Source organism: Acomys russatus, chromosome 7 (assembly GCF_903995435.1).
Source record: "Acomys russatus chromosome 7, mAcoRus1.1, whole genome shotgun sequence".
NCBI classification, from domain to species: Eukaryota; Metazoa; Chordata; class Mammalia; order Rodentia; family Muridae; genus Acomys; species Acomys russatus.
Genome location: NC_067143.1, coordinates 51,999,558 through 52,013,609, shown reverse-complemented (window position 1 = coordinate 52,013,609; position 14,052 = coordinate 51,999,558).

Sequence of the window (14,052 nt, the reverse complement as noted above, 5' to 3'; positions counted from 1 at the left end):
GGTTTCCACAATTGTGTGACATTTGGAATTCTGGGAACTTTTCAGAGGTTATATAAATGCTAGGGCCCCAAGAAGAGGAGTTGGTGATTATTGGTCATTTGGGGCGGGTGGGGGGGGGGAGTGTTGGTTTTGGTTTGTTAGTAGTTGTAATCAAAAAGAAATAAGAAGAAATAAATTAGATTCAGGGATCTCTCTCTCCCTCCCTCCCTCCCTGGGGAACCAGACAAGAAAAGGGAGAAACAGGTGTCCTTTCAGCAACTGACTTCAGACAAGTACATACCCACATGCCAAGGAACGAGACTGAATCCCTTTCTTATGTTATGTGAGAATTGAGTAGGGCTGGGGCAGTTTGTTAATGGGTCTAGAGAGTGAGTGCAACCTTGGTGTCCTCAACACTATTAATCTGCCCCTTGAAATAGTTAAGATAGGGGTCCCAAGAGATGGCTCAGTGGTTAAGAGCACTGGCTGCTCTTGCAGAGGACCTGGGTTCGGTCCCCAGAGCCCACACGGTGACTCACAACCATCATTAACCCCAGCTGCAGAGCATCTCTTCCGGCCTCCTGGAGAACCTACCCTCCTCCACCACATACACACAAATAAATAATAAAATAAATCTTTGAAGCTTTTGATAAAATGTATTGAAATTTTAAACTAACAATGGGTCCTAACGCCTAAACACAAGAGCTAAAACATATAAAACTCTTAGAGAAAAATGGGTCAGTCTTAACGACCTTGAGAGAAGCAAAGCTTTCTTAGACACATCGAAGCAAAGGGGCTAAAGAAAAGATGAATTGGAGTTTCAAGAGACTTCCTCAAAAACCCACACGGGTAGTAATAGGGAATTGTATCCAGAATATGTAAGTAATTCAGTAGTACAAAGGCAAATAAGCCAACTGAAAATTTTGCCAGGGAATATACACAAACAATTCTCCCAAAGAACATGCAAATTTCCAGTGGGCATCTGAAAAAAAAAAAGTGTTTAGCATCATTAATCAGTAGAGAAATATAAACTGAGGTTGTGTGTGCTACTCTGCTCCACCAGAATGGCTACAAAAAAAAAAAAAAGAGAGAGAGAGAGAGAGAGAAGCAGTTTTAATGAAGCTGTACATCACTGGAACCCTGCAGCTGCTTTGGAAAATTGGCAGTTCCTTACTATTTTGAACACATGTAGTGCATAAATTCCACAACTAAGTGTATTATCTCCATTCCTCCAACATGCACCCACACAAAAACTCATACATAGCCAAAAATGGAAGTAACACAAATGTCCATCAACACAATGAGGGAGTAAGTAAAATGTGGTATATTGATTGAAGGAATATTATTCATCCCTGAAAAGCAACGAAGTGAGACTATGGGGGCAGATGTGCTTCTAATGACATCAAATGAAGAAAATCGGGACCACGGATCATATATTATACAGCAATGGGATGCAAAGTGGACCCAGAAAGGCAAAGCATGCAGTTATCTGCTGGGTGAATAAATGAATTGTGAGGTAAGATTCCCAGAACCTGACCAACTGGACTTAAAAGGAGGATAAGTTAGTGATTAAAAGGCTGTTGGGTTTTCTAAGCTGAGGTGTAAGAGGCAGGTAGGGATATGATTGAGTTCTAGTATCAGAAAGCATTGTGAGAGCAAATGAGAGGGGTAAGGAGGCATTGCAGGGGTGAGTGAGAGGAGTCAGGAGGCATTTCAGGGGCAAGTGAAAAGGCTTGGAAGGCACTAAGGAGTGTGAGGAAGGTCCGAAGCATTGCAGTGCAGAATTAGAGGGGTTGGAAGACATTGCAGAGGTGAGTGAGAGGAGTTGGGAGGCATTGCAGGGGTGAGTGAGAGGAGTTGGGAGACATTGCAGGGGTGAGTGAGAGGAGTTGGGTGGTATTGTAGGAGCGAGTAAGAAGTATACGGATGTTTGTTTTTCTGTGATTTTTCTGATGCTGGACAGTCAGCCAGATTCACTAAGCACTATGGCTGTTAGTGTGAGGGAGGAGAAGGGTCTGCAGACCCCAGGCCTCAGAGGGAAGCATGGCTTTGCTATTCCCTAGCTAAGAGGCAGTGGTTTCAGGTAAAGTGGTGGGTAAGCTCACCTGTGGGAAAACAGAGATGCAGGGCCCAGGGCAGGCAGCTGATGCCCTTTCTGCTGTTCCTTTGTTTTGTTCTTGAGACGATGTCTCTTGCTTTCTGTTGCTATAAGTCACGGATTGCACCACCTCAGGGCATTGTATTTGGTTTATACTTCCTGATCACAGTGCATCCGAACAAGATAAAAACTCAGACCAAAAGCGCCTTGAGGAGAAAGGGTTCATCTGGCTTGAAGGTTTAGTCTGTCATCAAAGGAAGTCAAGGCAGGAACTGAAAGAGAGACTCTGTAGGAACCTGCCTGAGGGCTTGCTGGCCCTGGCGCAGTTTGCCTTCCTATACAACACAGGACCATTGGTCCAGGGGTGACACCACCCACAGTGGGCTGGGCTCTCTCACATCAATCAGTAAACCAAGGAAACGCCCCCCTCACAGACTTGCCAATCTGATAGAGGCGATTCTGTTCCCTCGTGACTCCAGTTGTCAAAAGCTAACCTGCCTCACCTCACACTACCTATGTAGCTGAAGATAACCTTGAACTCCCCGCCCTCTTGCCTCAGCTTCCCCTTGTGATAGGATTTCGCGTTGTAAGACGTCATACCCTTCTGCCCTTCTTGTTTTGGGGAGACCCTGACCCTGAGCATTCAGGTGACAATAGAGGTATGGCGTGTAGGGGACTGACTGACTCAGAGGCCCCAGGCTCCTTGGTTTAGTTCCATGCTGCTGTTCAGCCTTGGACAACTGACCTTAAAGTCTGTGCCTTGGTTTCCTCATCTGCAATCAGAGATGACGCCATCAGCCCTGTACCACCCCCCGTCGCCCCCCCCACAAAGTGGTTTGTGGTACCAAAAAGGAGAATGCGTGGGAAAATGCTGCCAGTGGAAAAGGCTACATCCTGTGTGAGGGATTACTGTTGGGGTGGGAGATAAAGGAGGCCGTGAAACTGATGGTTCTGTAAGCACGGGCATTACTGCTTCTTATAAATAAATAAGTAAATAAATGAAAGACAGACAGACAGACAGACAGACAACCCAGCATCATCAGCAAGTACTGCCAGGTGCAAAGTGTAGTTTTTCTAACTTTTGAGAAGCAAATAACAGAGAGGCCAACTGGCTCACCCAGGAGGCCTGTCTTCACCAACTGAATCTGAAGTCATGGTCCAGGGGATGGCTACAGGCTCTGGCCTAGGGCAGCTGCCCTTGTCCTATCGGGCGGGCCTGGGAAGGATGAGGCCAACAGAAGTCATCCACATGGCCAGAGACCTGGTCCCAAAGCCGTACCTGATCCCAGATGGCCCATGATGGGTGCTAGCCATCCCCCCCGCCCCAGAACATGGTCAGGACTGTCACCTCTGAGTCAGGCAAAGAGTTACATGGCTTTACCCCAAAATAGGCAGGCCAGGTTTCTAAATGGCTCCCTAGGTGGCTAGTCTCATTAGTCTGGGAGCCTCATTGGGCCTGCCAGAACTGTGGGTCATCGTCCAGTGCAGGAAAACTTAGTTCTTTCCAGACCCACTGACATATCTCCCCAAATCCCTGGCTGGCTATGAGCCCCTGAAATCTGTGTATATAAGCTGGGCACAGTTCTTGACACGTAACTGTAAGATGGCCACACTCCCAAATCTTCCCAGCTAGGGCCAGACAGGACCTTAGTGAATACCTGGTCCAGTCTGCTCATTTCCAGGTCAAAGATGAAGAGGCTCTGAAAGTTGCTAAGGGTCAAAGGACCAAAGGAGATTCCTGAGGCCTCACAACGGGACTGGGAACAGAAGTCAGGCCTCTGCCCTCCCTGCCCCCTCTTTTCTTTACTGGTGGTTTCTAGCCTCTCTCCTTGGGGCTGTCTTCTTCTCACCTCTCTAGAGTTTTTTAGCCAGCCCTGCCAGCCCCCCAACTCTGCATGCTCTCGCCGGCCAACTTCAGGGGATGGGGACAGAAGTGGGAGCTGTGAGATCAGCCCTGCTCATTGTGAACTCGTGCGAGAGAGGATGAACTGTGTTCCTGGGGCTGGGGAGATGGCTCACCGTGTAAAGGTACTCGCTGTGCAAGCCTGATGACTTGAAATTCCTGGAACCTGCCTGCAGCGGCACACATCCTATATAGCGTGCTGGGAAGTGGAGCTTGGAGAATCTGCTGGAAGCTCACGAGCCGGCTAGCCCGGAGTCCTCCACACAGAGAGGCCTTGCCTCAAAACAAAGTGGAGAGAACTGATGGCCCCCGAGAGTTGTCCTCTGACTTCCACAAGTGTGCTGTGGTGTGCGTGCTCTCTACAAATAGTAATCGATTAATTATTAACTTAGGGTCAACAAGATGGCTCAGTGGGTAAAGGTGTTTGCTGGCAAGCCTGACTAATTCAATTCCACAGGTAGGAGGAGAGAACTGACTCCCACAATTTTTTCTCTGACTTCCCCCATGTTCTCACTTGTGCATATGGGTGCGCGCGCGCACGCACGCACGCACGCACACACACACACACACACACACACACACACACACACCCCAGCCGCCACAGTAAATGAAAAGCAAACAAAATATGTACTTGTGGAAAACAGCTTTTCTCTGGAGCCTGTCGTGAGCTGCTCTTGTCTCTCGGTCTGCCCTCCTTGGCACTTTCCTCACCCAGAACAACCTTGTGAGGCCTTTTTGGGGCCCCAGGACCCAGAAACTACTCATTAGCTCAACCTCATCTTCAGGTAAAGAGAGACTTGGAAGGGTCATTCATCACCAGTGTGCTCAGCATGGTGAGGTGACACAGGGAAGCAAAGAGAACATCAGGGGTCTACCAGATGGCCCTTGTTCCCACAGCCCACAGACTTTCATAAGTTCAGTGGCTTGTTTTTCTTTTAAATAAAAAATATTTTTTAAATAAATAATATATTTTTTAATAAAACCGTCCCACCAAAATAAAGAGATATTTCCTGGGCAGACGGGTGGGGAGCACATCCCAGGGAGCATGTGCTGAGCTGAGAGGTGAAAGCAATGGTGGCCTGCAGGACCAGTGCCAGCGCTGGTGTGGCTAAAACCACAAGCTGAGCCAGGAGAGCTTAGGTGAGGTCTGGGCCACAGCAGAGGCTACACACAAGAAAGATGCTCAGGAGTGTTTGGACTCGACCCTGATGGTGGGGAAGCCATTGGAGTTTTGAGTAGACGGTGTCAAATGAGTGTTCTAGAACCCTGCTCCCCGCCCTTATACAGACCAGAGGCCAGGTGTCTAGAGAGTAAGGATGTGACGGCAGTACGAACGGTCTGCCTTTTCCATCGGGTCCCAGACTTTCTGGAGAGGGCCCAACATGAACAAGACGCAGCATCAGGACCCATCTCCTGACACAGACTGAAGCCTCCTAGGAAGCAACCAAGAAATGAGACACAATCCTTACGCAGCAGATGGGTCAAAGCCAACCATAGCGGGAGGCGGAGGCGGGTGGATAGTTGTGAGTTCGAGGCCAGCCTGGTCTACAAAGTGAGTCCAGGGCAGCCTGGATTACAGGCTACACAGCCAGGCTACACAGAGAAACCCTGTCTCGAAAAAACAAAACAAAACAAAAAAAAACAACCATAGAACCCTCTAAATAGCAAGTGCTTGGATGCCACCCTGAGCTTGGTAAGGTATGCGTTCATTCTACAAACACTTGTCAAATGCCAACCATATGCCAGGCCTGGAGGAGCCCATGGAGCTGGCACTTTGAGTCTCCACCTGTACCCAGAGGCAAAGACTTGCGTTGTGGGCTAAACTGCCAAAATTCATAGTTTGAAGCCCTAACCCCCAACACCTCAGAATCTGATTGTATCTTTATGTAGTCCTGGCTGTCTTGAAACTAGCTCTGTAGACCACGTGGCTGGCCTCGAACTCACAGAGATCTGCCTCCTCCCAAGTGCTGGGCTTAAAAGTAAGCACCACCACTGCCAGGGGGAAGAGATAATCTTTAAAAAGGAATTAAGGGAGTGGAGTGATGCCTCAGTGGGGGTGAGCACTGGCTGTGCAAGCATGTGGACTTGTGTTCAGAGCCCGGGATCAGTGTGAAAAATTGGGCACAGCCAAGTCAGTGCCGGTAAGCCCAGCACCGTGGGGCATGGGGACAGGAAGATCACTGGAATTTGCTATTGCCAGCCTAGCTCCAGGTGCATGGGGAGGCCCTTTCTCAAAGGAATAAGGCAGAGTAAAATTAAAGCATACTGGATTTTCTCCTGGCATATACCACACACTCTCACATACACACATTTTATTTTATTTTCTGAGACAGGGTCTCACTATACACCCTGGCTGGCCTGGGATTTGCTGTGGTAACCAGGCTGGTCTCAAGCTCACAGAGATCAACCTTTCTGTCCTCTGAGTGCTAGAATTAAAGGCTTGTACATTCAACTTACACATTAAAAAATAAGAGTACTTAAGAATAATGAGGCCATTATGATGGCCCTGTAGTGGTTAGAGCAAGGATGTCCTCATCGGCCAGGTGTTTGAAAAGGTGGTCTCCTGGGGGTGGCACCATCTGGGTCGGCAGTGGAACCCTGCAGGAGGAAGTGCTTTGTTGGAGGGTTGTTTTGTTTTGTTTTGTTTTTCGAGACAGGGTTTCTCTGTGAAGCCTTGGCTGTCCTGGACTCGATTTGTAGACCAGGCTGGCCTCGAACTCACAGCGATCCACCAGCCTCTGCCTCCCTAGTGCTGAGATTAAAGGCATGCGCCACCACCACCCGGCCCTTTTTTTAAAAGTTGCTTTTGGTCATAGTATTTTGTCATGGCAACAGAGAAGTAACTATACAGTCCCGATGAGGACATGGAGGTGACCAGGGAGAAAGGGCCTCAGGATGAACCATCTCTGCTCACCCCTAGATGTTAGATGCTTGACTTTAGAAATGTGGAGGGGGTAGGGAATCTGTGTATAAGACAGCAGTCAGCAGTGGTTTGTTCTAGAAGGTCTATAAAGGCGTTTTACCTATGAGTCGCTGTGTAAGAGCCAGCTGAGGAGGCCACAGGCAGATACGGAACAGGGCCCATGTAGCCAGGGGCTGAGATGCCCAAAGTTTAGAGGTAGCTGCAGATTGACCCTGATGGGAGCCAGTTCACCTCACATGGGTCTCAGAGTATGACCATCCAACAAGACGTGCAAGCCCTCCAAGGCACGTTGCTGCTAAAGTTCTGCTTTCAACTCTGGCAGCCATGGCAGGGGGTCCCTGTCACCCACAATGAGAACTGTATCTGTAGAAATGAACAGAAAGCCTCAAGATTGCTGTCTTCCAACGAGGAGGCTCCGACAGGGACAGCACCAAGACCTACGCCATCAAGACAGACCTAGCATGGGCAAGCACCTGGTCTAAGGTCCCACAGTGTGACAGATGGCATCCAAGCTGCGGTCTAACTCCCGGCTTGCCCCAGCTGCTTTCTTCTCCCTCCTGGCATCTCCTGCCACCCACTCTGCTTTCCCACCCTCGCCTCCACGCATCTCTGGTTCCAAGTCCAAGAGCATGAGCCTGCGATGATGAAAGCCAGCTCTCGAGGTCACTCTGGCCTCTACTCAGTAGCTGTAATTTGGCATGGCCCCAGCCCCTCCCTCCCACCACCAGGAGACCAAGGCAGCTGCCAGGCCTTTTACACACGTCTGGGGGAACACAGTGAGACACCAGAAAGGGCTCCTTTCTGTTACAGACTGTCTCCTGGCCCAGCCCTGGTCTGGAGGACACACAGGCTCATACCGAACACTGATGCCCACGTCATGCTCCTGCCAATCATCCCACACCTCCCCAATCAATGCCACCCAACTGCTCGTACCTCTGTTCTTACTCATCTCTGGGGAATCACGACTTAAGTGTTTTTGTGGCTTGGCTTGCTCTGTCTTATTCTCACCCCCTTGCTTGCCTTGTCAACCTAACTCCTGCTCATTCTTCAATGCCCAGCTCTGGTGTCAACCTTGACCAACAAGTCTTCCGCGACTGCATCCCCTGTATATGGACCCAATATGTATAATTATCTTTATGCTCATCATACGCATGCGAAACTTACATGTCTTTCTGGTTCCTCATCTAGGATGGAACTAGGCTGACTCATCTGTGCTCTACCTCCCAAAACAGAGCTCTGCACTGAATGAGTTAGCAAGTGTTCACTGAGAGCTGGAGTCTCCCAACACTCATGTGCCCATGCACGCATGCACGCATACGCACACACACATGCACACACACATGCACACACACACGCACACACACATGCACACACACATGCACACAGTAGATGAGGATCACACAAAGCCAAGTAATTGCTACTTTGACAGGAGAACTGAAGGCACCAAGAGAAGGTGCCCGGGCTGCTCCAAGTCCAGGTTAAAATTAGGACAAAAACTAGAATCCATCTTTCTGTTGTTTAGCTCTTTCATAAAGACAGCATCTGCAGATCGCCAGCCAGAGGGAGCCTCTGAATGCAGCCATTACTGTATTAGCTTCTAACTGCTACTAGAACAACTTACCACAAACTTCAGTGGCTTTAAAACAACACACTGGGGCTGGGGAGATGGCTCAGTGGTGTGAAGGGATTTCCTGCCAGTCCTGGTGACCCGAGTTCAATCCCCAGATGCCACATGGTAGAAGGCAAGAACTGCCTCCCACGAGATGTCTTCTGACTTTCGCATGTCATGTTGCACGCTGGGCTCATGTGAGTGGGGTGTCCAGCTGGAGGGCAGGGCACTGATTTTCAAGCAGATGCTCCCCAGTGTCCTTCCTTCCTTCCACAGAGCACGGGAGGACAGGAGGATGGGAAGATGCACTCTAGAGGAGTGGAGGGGCTGGAGGGTTAGCTGAGGACAAGGCAGGTGGGTAGGGTCCGTCTGTCCAGCCTGTGAGTCTAAGGCAGGGTGAGAATGCAGCTGCTTAGCTAGCCATGCCTGGTTTCCAGTGAAAACTCAAATTGGGGTCATTCCAAAAAAAAAAAGTTTATTTAGTCTAAGAATTTTGGTTATGTTTTCCCATACCTGTTCAATATAGATCATGTAGAAAATTCCAAAGATAAAAGGAAAATAATAAAACTCATGCAATTTTCTTTACATGGGGTGTGTGTGTGTGTGTGTGTGTGTGTGTGTGTGTGTGTGTGTGTGTGCAAGCATGAGTGTGTAGGCAAGAGTTTAACCTCAGGTAACCTTGGGCTTATCTTCTCAGGGAGCACCCAACCTGGGATGACAAATGTGCACCCTCATGCCTAGCTATTGTTCGTGTGGATGTCAGAACTGAACTTGGGCTCTGATGCTTGCAGGCAAATCTTTTAGTGACATCTTCCTAGGCCTTTTACAGGTGCTTTGTAAAATAAAATATTTCAACATGTGACAGCACATGAATACTCGCTTATTCCCCAGATTAAGAAACAGGGTGTTATGTGTGAAAAGAGGGGGTTTTCAACTTTAAGATGGTGGCGGGGAAATGATTCAAAGTCTGTAGAAACTGTACCTAGAATTTTGAGTTCTGGTCTTTTCCCCAGCCTTGTACTGTGCCTTATGAATCTCTCTTAGTTCTGGCAGCAAAAAGTTACTGTTCCTAGTCAACCATGCTCTCAGAAGGGAGAACCACTCACACCCTACTGCAGACTCCATGGTGTTTGCATATTCTGTGTTTCCTATCCCACTGTGTGTTCAGAACGCCTATCTGTGTCTGTTCAGAGACAGTCAACACTTTAGTATAAAATAGGCTTTCTGTCAGATGACACCGTCTAACTGTGTAGACCACTGTTCAGGCTCTGAGCACACTGATGGCGGAGGTGTGTTTTCTGCATGTTCCTTTTCGGATACTTTAACTTGGGATGGGCTTATTGGGGAATCCCTCCACGGTGAGCCAAGGAGCATCTGTGCCATTCTCTGATGTGCCTGTTATGCAGGGACATGCTCTCTGCCTGCTCAGAGATCCCTTTGGGGCTTCCTCTGTGCCTATCTGTGCCACACAAGTTCAGAGGGGACATCAGAGGGTCCCCAACCATCATACAGTAAGTGGCCCCAAAATATTTCCTTTTTTTTTTTTTTTAGAACAAAATATTTCCTGAGAGAAGAAACTTCTGAGCTGGAGAGATGATTCAGTGGTTAAAAGCAATGGTGATTCTCGCAGAGGACCCAGGTTTGGCTCCCAACACCCACATGGTGGCTCACAACCTTCCCTAACTCCAGTTCCAGGGGAACACGGTTCTCTCTTCTGACTTCCTCTGGTACCAGGCATACATGTGGTAGACACCCATGCATTGAGGCAGAACATTCACACATATAGACTAAATACTTAAAAGAATTAAAAAAGAAAGAAAGAAAGAAACAAAGAAAGAAAGAAACAAAGAAAGATTTGTCTTTCACACATGAGGTTTTCAGCGGCCAAGTGATGTCATTCCATCCTCAGTGGTTCCTGCCCTAGGTGTGCAGCTGTGACCTAGCTTGGCATGACCCCTCTGCTAAGTCTCTTCCTGCCCATCTGACCTCTGTGCTCTCTGCCCACTGTCTTTCTTGACTGTTCTCCCATCCCAGATGCACTGCCTTTTCTTACCCCAGCAGCCTCTGTCTCCTCCTGCCTGTTCCCCAGCGCCTCACCTGCTGCTGCTCAGCTTCCTGCTGAAGGACCTAGGGGTCACAGCGGCTCCCTGCCCCCCAATGCCTGAAATGCCTCCATTTCTGTTCTCTGTAAACTCACCCAAGTCTCAAGAATGGAAGTCTGCTTACATCTGGCCTAGCACTCACCACTTCCTTCTCCCAGCAGAACAAAGCCAGGGTCTAGGAGATCCTCTCAACCGCTGTCCCATGCAGAGAACACCTGCCAGGTCAGACCCAAAGTCTGCTTTCAAGAGGACTCTGGTCATTTGTGGGAAATGTTGGGGTTAGGGAAGTCCTATAGATCATCTGATGCCCAGAGATACACAGCCTTCATCTTTCTGTTGACTGGCACTCTCTGGGAAGGTAGCTGCTTGTATAGAGCTGAGCTACGGTCAGAGGTGCCAGTGGGAGCACCGGACTGGGCATTGAGGTCGCTATGGCCATATCACATGTCCTCTTGAGGCCACAGGTCAGTGCTCGGTTCTGTTCAGCACCCAGCATGAGCCAACCCTGGGCTGGCTATTGAAAGAGGCAGCTGGCACGGCCACACCCCTCAGTGTCTGCAGCAGCATCACCTTCAGCAAGGATCAGGCTTGGACATAGACCATCTTGGTTTCCTATCACCGAGTGTGCTGTTGGGTCAGCCTCCCTGTGGCTTTCTTGAAGATCATTCTGCTCCCCTGTGGTCTGAGGACTAAGGGTACCCCCTAGCAGATGGGGCTGACCTGTGAAAACAATGAGGTATCAGGCTGTTTTCTCAAAGTCTTTTAAGACACCCCTGAAGTACAGGAACTTACAAGCTACAGACCCCACTTGAAACAAGGCTGGTCCTTATGGTTCTATAAGCAGTGACCAATTACTGCTGGCGAGAAGAGATTCTCAGACCATCAGCGTTGTCCTCAGGCTGCCTCAGCTGTCTTTCAGTGACCAAAAATCCCGTATGTAACCCGCCTCCAACTCACTGGTGCACCAAAGTTAGCCTTGAATGGAGTCATTTCTTTGGTCTGTCTTCGGTGCTCTATCTGGGGTAAAGTAGACATTTGTTCATGTCTCCCCAGGAAAAGTCACACAACAGAGGCCCACTGAACAGGAGTGGCATACTCAAGGTGACCCAGGTGGTGACTATGGGAGCCTGCTCTTCCCAAGAGAGACTATGAGGTCCTGGAGGCTTGTGTTGGCAGAGGTGGGGTGGGGTGGGGGTGTGTGTCTCACCCTCTTGTCTACTGCAAATGATGTAGGATACTCAAGAGGGGCTTTTCTGTGTTCAGAGGCTGAGCAACTGGATCCTCTTCTAAGCCTGAACGAGGGCAGGGGTTGCTGTTTGGTGTTTCCACATGGGTGAGCTCACCCGCCATGAGTCACTTGTAACTGTATGCCCAGTCTCTGTGCACTGTCCAATTTGTGACCTCATTTTCATCTCCCAAACCCTGCCCCTTGCCAAGTTCAAGTCTCATGGGACAGCATGGAGAAATGGGGATTTGGTCTCCCCAGTTTCTAGGTGGGAGAGTTGAGTTTAGAAGAGGCACATGACTTACCCAGGGTCCCCAGAAGCTCACAGTGGTTGGGACTCCTTCCTTTCAGCTCAGAAGGTTTCAGGAAATCTCAGTGTGTGCGGTTCAAATTCAGGGGAAGAAAGCCACACAGGCACTGTGGCAACATGGGAGCAGTGGGGCGGAGGACTTCAGGGATGGATGCCAGGGCTAGGAGTCAGCTAACAATGGGACAACTGGTTCCCCCCCGGGGTGTTCTGTCTGAGCACTGGTGGCCCATATGTGAGACTGAGGGGTAGACTCCAGGCAAGGATTGCTTTATGGAGTTCTGGGAAATTGTAGGCAGTACATGGAAGGTATGCGTGTGGTGACATACCTCCATGAATATGGAGACTGGTCAGTAGATACGCAATAGGCCACTGCAATGAAAACCCTGAAGAGAATTCAACCCAATGTGAAAAGAGAGCCAGCAGTGCATTGGTCTTTATCAGGGATAATGACCCAGAGCTGTTGAGAAGGACTCTTGGAGAGAGGTCACATGTTTTGTATCTACCCAAGAACCTTTAACAAGCAGAGAAGATTACAGCCCAGCTTTACTCTATATGCCAGGGGAAGGCTGTAAGTGGCTGCCTTGATAGATGACTGGGGACCGCTGGACAGATGCTATCTAATGCAGAGAGCAGAGTACTGACCTATTTACTGTCCAGGGAATGCTAACAAGCTCTACCCAGAGAAACGATTGCAGGGGCACCCGACAATTCTGATCACAGGGACTCCAGAGACCTTGTCGCTCTGATCCATGAGGGCATCTGTAAGAAGAGACTCCCAGAAGCAAGTAACTAGTCTCCGCCAACAAAGAGCAAGTTATTAGCTTGCCTGACCCCTGTTGCCCCTCCCCCCACTGTAACCTGGGTATATATATTGCTTTTCTTATCTCTTTGATATCATAACTGACAGAATGGTTGAGGAAGGAGGGGCTTAATGTAGCTCACAGTTGGAGGGTACGGTCCATGATGCAGAAAGTCATGGGGTCAGCAGGGTATACTGTCCGTAGCCAGGAAGCAGACACAGACAAATGCTTGGAGCTCAGCTCGCTTTCTTCCTTCCATTCAGTCAAGGACCCCAGCCCTTGGCACGATGTCCCTCACATTCAAGGTGGGTCTTCCCACCTAGACTTTTCTGAAAATGCTCTCACAGACACACTCAGAGATCTATTTCTTTAGTGATTCTAAATCCAGACTAGTTGACAACGAAGGCTAAGCGCCATGCTGGGAAACCCAACACTGGCTCTGGTTATATAATAGCCCCAGGGCACACAGTGAGCCGAATGTGCTGCTCTGAGTCATTCTTGCCACTAGACTGCAGTGGAACTTACTGGAAAGCAGGAGTCGGCCTGTCTAGCCCACCTCTGTGATCCCAGTGTCTAGCACACAGTAGGTGCTCAGAAGATGGTGGAGAAGGAGCATTTTGAGACTTGTTGTCAATGGCGGCCATTCCATCTGCCAGTGGGAGAGGGTAGCCAGTGGGGCCTGTTGGAAACTGCATCCGCCAGCAGACCTGGTCTCTATGTCATCCTTGCCACTGGCTTGAGGGACCTGGCAAGTTACACCAGCAGTTTGGGCCTTAGTTTTCTTACGTGTTCGGTTAAAGAGTTGGACAAGACAAGCTCTCTGGTTCCTTTATGGTTCTGAGGTCGGGGGTGGGGCAAGAGCAACCATGGGCCCATCCACACCTAGAACTCTAAGAAGATGATGGACTCAGCCTCCCAAGCCCCGCCCCTCCTCTCCTCATAGGTTATCTCCCAGGTGTTTTCTACTTGGATTGGACCAGGTTCCTCCATAGAAGAGTACGTAGGGACTCTGGCCAGCTCTATGGTGTGGAGCATGGCTCTGGCAGGCCGCGTCCTACCCTTGCTAAAAGCCATTAGATTACATGTCTAAAGCTAGTCTCTAA